The sequence below is a fragment of the Rana temporaria genome, chromosome 3 (genome assembly GCF_905171775.1).
Source record: "Rana temporaria chromosome 3, aRanTem1.1, whole genome shotgun sequence".
NCBI lineage: Eukaryota > Metazoa > Chordata > Amphibia > Anura > Ranidae > Rana > Rana temporaria.
Window position 1 is genome coordinate 477,827,270 of NC_053491.1, and position 5,698 is coordinate 477,832,967.

Below are 5,698 nucleotides of genomic sequence, written 5' to 3' on the forward strand. Positions count from 1 at the left end.
AAACTAATCTGTCTAGTGTTCGGGGCATACACATTTACTATGGTGTATTGAACATGCTCCACAGTACATACTAAGACTATGTAGCGACCTTCAGGATCCAGGATACTGTCGTGGAGTTGAAAAGCGACAGAGTCTCTGATTGCAATCAGGACCCCCGTTGTTTCTTTGTGTAGCTGGCAGTAAAGACATGAGGGAAGGATTTGTGTTGTCATTTAGGAGTAGCAGTCAGGGCGAAGTGCGTTTCCTGGGCGCACACTATGTCGCTATCATGGGACAGCGCTGTTTTCCACAAGGAAGCCCGTTTGACCGGGTGGTTGAGGCCTTTTGTATTCAGGGATAGAACAGGGATAGCCATCATGGAATGTGGGTATATGCAGGGCAGAGAAAGACTCACAGTTCAGAAGGTATCACAGGTGACGTTTGGTGATGGACAGCTGACGAATGGCAACGTGGTAGCTCCGGGAGTCCCGGCCAGTCTGGAACCAATAGAAACTATAATAGAGAGAAAAATCCAAACGGCGCTGTTGGGAAAGAAATGGTTAATGAAGTTCAGACACTGTGCACAGTTGCAATGGACCTGGCCGCGGTATAACCTAGGACCTAGATGACTCTAGAGCCTGATGCTCCGCACCCACCTCCGTGGGCACCCGACTTGTAGCGGGCAGATGACGGTCCAGTAAGTGAAGGTTAGAAAGTCAAGTGAAAAAATCACCAAGGAACTAGAAAACTAAAACAAAAAAGGTCAGCAGCAATAAACAGGTATACTGACTCAAATCAGGGGAAAGTTCCAACAGCTGGGTGTTAGTAGGACAGAGAACAGGGGACTATCGTCGCCGTGCAAAGTGAGGCTATGAGGCACTCACTTCCTGCCATGAGATGGTTGGTTCGGGCGGTGCTTGCCCCTTGGTCGATGGGCCGAGAAGGCCTGTTGGTCTTCTGGAGAGAGATCCAAGATGATGCCCCAGGAGTGGAGCAGCTGTAGGCCGTCCCGCGGGTTAGATATAACAGTAGTCGAGCCATTGTGGGTGATCACCAACGTGGCTGGGTGCCTCCACTTGTAAGAAATTTTGTGGTTATTAAGAGCCTTTGTCACAGATTTCATCTGCCTCCTCATGGATAAAGTGAATTGAGATAAATCTGCATATAAGTGAACGCCAGTGAACGGGGCTGGGAGCTCAGGAGTTAATCTGGCTTTTGCTAGCAATTTTTCTTTGTTTGGAAAGAAATGGATTTTCATAAGCACATCCCTAGGGATGGAGGCCTCCAGGTGCTTGGGTTTGGGGATCCTATGGATGCGGTCAATGATACTCTCTATTTGCGATACCTCAGGGAGCAATGTTGCAATCATTTCCCGGGCATATTTTTGCAGGTCAGCAGGCATAAAAGACTCGGGGACCCCTCTAATTTTAACGTTATTTCTCCTTGATCGGTCCTCGAGGTCCGCGAGCTTAGCCCTTATCCAATCTGTTTCATCAGCTTGGTCCCTGCATGTATCTATGAGTTCATTAACCGTGGTAGCACAGTCATCCATTTTGCTTTCCACGTGCTGTACTCTATCCCCCAGGTTGTTAAGTTCTGATGTGAACCCCTTCACCATCGTGGAAATATTGAGCATGAGGGAGGACTGCAGGGACAGTAACATGTCCTTCAAAGTAGTGTCCAGGACAGGTTGTCCTGATGTGGGAAAGAGGGCAATGGAGGATGCAGCATCAAGGCCTACCTTCTCCTGTGGCGTGGGTGAAGCCTCTGCACCTGGGGCCTGTATTGTAATGTCCATCCGCATCCGAGCTTTCGCCGGGCTCTGCATCGACGGTGTATGAGGCGATCTGTCTCGGCCTCTGTGCGGCTCAGTGTCGTCCGCCCAGGCGTCCGGATTCGAATCTGGGAGGTCTGTGTAAGCCAACAAAGCATGCTGTGGACGCGCGCCGGCGCCATCTTGGCTCCTTCGTTCCCCGGACGGCATAGCAAAGAAATCCGTCAGCTTCTTTGGGTAACGATCCTCCTTGCGCTTTCGAGCCTGCATCGGGTGATTGTCCCGAGGATGGGCTGGCGGATTGGGGCGCTGAGCGGTCAGAATCACGCTTGGTAGTCGCTGTTCCCCCCGTTCTCTGTCAGAGCTGCAGGCTCAAGCGTCCATCTTCTCCACGCGCAAGCCACGCCCCCCCCGTCAACAACTTTTTAAAGATGCATTTACATCATTATTAAATGTTAAAGGTATGCAATCTGTAATCTAACAAATATACCCTCACCCTTCTGGTTCTTTTAACTTCAATAGCTATATCCCAAAATCATGGGCCTCTATCATTTAATTTTGACCAGAACACCCGACATTCCACATCATCTGGCAGGAGCTGCAATCCATTATATTCCTCTTGTTCTCAACACCAGCCTCCCCTTCTGATGTGTCCTTTGGAATGCTTGTTCTGTCTGTAACAAACGTACCTCTGTACATTACCTTTTTATAATTACCGTATATACTCGAGTATAAGCCGACCCGAGTATAAGCCGAGGCACCTACTTTTACCACAAAAAAATGGGTAAACGTATTGACTCGAGTATAAGCCTATGCTGAGAATGCAACATGTAAGTGGAAAAGAGGATCAGCAATGCCCATTTCCACACCTCACTGTGCCCATTGCAGCCAGACCTCACTGTGCCTATTGCAGCCAGACCTCACCGTGCCCATTGCAGCCAGACCTCACTGTGCACATTGCAGCCAGCCCTCACTGTGCCTATTGCAACCAGACCTCACTGTGCACATTGCTGCCAGACCTTACTGTGCCCATTGCAGCCAGACCTTACTGTGCCCATTGCAGCCAGACCTCACTGTGCCTATTGCAACCAGACCTCACTGTGCCCATTGCAGCCACACCTCACTGTGCCCATTGCAGCCAGATCTCACCGTGCCCATTGCTGCCAGACCTCACTGTGCCCATTGCAGCCAGACTTCATTGTGCCCATTGCAGCCAGACCTCACAGTGCCCATTTCAGCCAGACCTCACTGTATCCATTTCAGCCAGACTTCACTGTGCCCATTGCAGCCAGATCTCACTGTGCCTATTGCAGCCAGACCTCACCGTGCCCATTGCAGCCAGACCTCACTGTGCACATTGCAGCCAGCCCTCACTGTGCCTATTGCAACCAGACCTCACTGTGCACATTGCTGCCAGACCTTACTGTGCCCATTGCAGCCAGACCTTACTGTGCCCATTGCAGCCAGACCTCACTGTGCCTATTGCAACCAGACCTCACTGTGCCCATTGCAGCCACACCTCACTGTGCCCATTGCAGCCAGATCTCACCGTGCCCATTGCTGCCAGACCTCACTGTGCCCATTGCAGCCAGACTTCATTGTGCCCATTGCAGCCAGACCTCACAGTGCCCATTTCAGCCAGACCTCACTGTATCCATTTCAGCCAGACTTCACTGTGCCCATTGCAGCCAGATCTCACCGTGCCCATTGCTGCCAGACCTCACTGTGCCCATTGCAGAATCACTTTGCTGTGTACCTGAGTCGCGCTCCCCCTCATCCTGTTCCGTGATAGTCCGTGACATGAAGATTCAGACGGCGGCCAGGCAGTGTTCAAGTCTCTGCAAACTTATGCTGCATGGCCTCTCTGATTATGCAAAGCCTGCGAAAGGGCCATAGGATTTGTGGTATCAAGGAGAGGGATCATTAGTTGCTGGCAACCCTTCTTGATCCACGTTACAAGGGTAAGGTTATAGAACTCATCCTGCCTTTGCAGAGGGGACAGAGGATGAAACATCTTCAGAAGGCCTTGAAGAAAGGTTTGTGTAATGAATTTCCAGACCCTAGGATGTTACAATTTCCTGGTGCTGGACAACGTGTTGCTGAGGCTTCGTTCAGTCAGAGAAAGAGCGGTGGAGAAGGTGGCATTTGAGCTACTGGCCTGTCCTGCATTCAGCGTTCTTTCTGAACGCACATTCAGTGCTGCTGGAGGGTTTGTAACAGATCACAGAGTGCACCTGTCCACAGACTCCATTGATAGGCTCACATTCATAAAAATGAATCAGACTTGAATCAGCAGCTACCAAGCACCTGATGCTGATGTAAACAATTTAATTTTCTATGGATGTGGGATCCCTTGAAGACTGCCTATGCTGAGTGACTATCCTATTATGCTGAGTGACTATACTATTCCTCCTCAATCTTGAAGATGCTAGCTTCTAAGAATATTTTTTGTTTAAGGCACCACCACCACTGTTTAAGGCCCAATTTTTCTGCCCCTGTTTAACAGGGGCATGTAATTACAACTTTTGATCTAATATTTCACAGCAGGGCCCGTTCCTGCACTCAACAAGATTATCTGTGAGGGGTTATAGTGTTTTGGCACCACCACCACCAAAGGCCCAATTGTTTCTGCCCTTGTTTAGCAGGGGCATGCAATTAAAATGTTTGATCTATTATTTCACACCAGGGCCCGTTCCTGTGCCCATAAAGAGTAACTGTGAGAGTTCACAGTGTTGTGGCGCTACCACCACCACCACCAAAGGCACAATTTTTCTGCCCCGTTTAACAGAGTCATGCAATTACAATTTTTGATGTAATATTTCACAGCAGGGCCCGTTCCTGCGCTCAACAAGTGTATATGTGAGGGGTTACAGTGTTCTGGTACCACCAAAACCTAAGGCTCAGTTTTCTGCAGAGTATATAAGGCAGGCCGTATAGTATATATCCTGGACGGCCGCACACCGTAGACGGCATCTTTATTGATAAGATAAAAGTAAAATCCAATACAATCAATTCATGTGTAAGAAAAACAGGAGAAAACAGCTAACGCGCTTCAAGCTTGTGCAGAGCCAGAACCTGTGAGTTCAATCAGGGCGGGTGTCTTTTTACAGAGTTGGGGCATTGGAGTGGCAACCTTTTTTCCGTATAGTATATATACTGCTGTTCAGAGTATATAGGGCCTGGGAGACCCCCGTGCCTTTTTTGGGATCCGGGGTTCCCCTTAGGGAACTGGTAATGGACTGGGGGGGAACTCATGCCATTTTTTTCAATGAGTTGTATCTGTATTGCCGAGACCCGACAATTTATTACAGCGGCAATCAGTTTTAAATTGCTTTTTTTCCTTTAAAAATGTCATTTTGCTGCAGGACTGTTCTAAACATGGGAAAAATGTGCCACTTTAAAGGCATACAATAGACACCCCCCAGGCACGAAATTTAGAGCAATATTTAATTTTTATTGTTTCACTTTAAGCAGCAAGGTTACTTACGGGTGCTTGTAGGAGAGAACATATCACCCCAATTTTGAATACCTTGCATTGGTTGCCCGTCCGTGAGCAGGCTCTGTTTAAGATTGGCTGTTTTATGCATAGGATAGTCCATGGAGGTGGACCAGAGTACCTCCGGAAAAAATTCACAAGATATGCTCCTACGTTCAGCAGGACAAACAAATGTCATTGTCCCTAGGGTGAGGAAACTGAGGAGGACATGCTTTTTCGGTGTAGGGGGGGTAAGGTATGGAATGATTCACCATTGGTTCTAAAAAACACCACCAATTTGTTAAGCTTCAGGAAGAGTTTGAAGACCTCAAAAGACAATTGTGAAAAACACACAAGACTCTACTCCTGTGGCACCTATGAAAATACAAGTCCCATCAAGCTTCTGCCTGTGGGAGTCATTCTTATAACTGACCAGGCCCCCACCCCTGTCACCGCCACCTTCGCTGCCA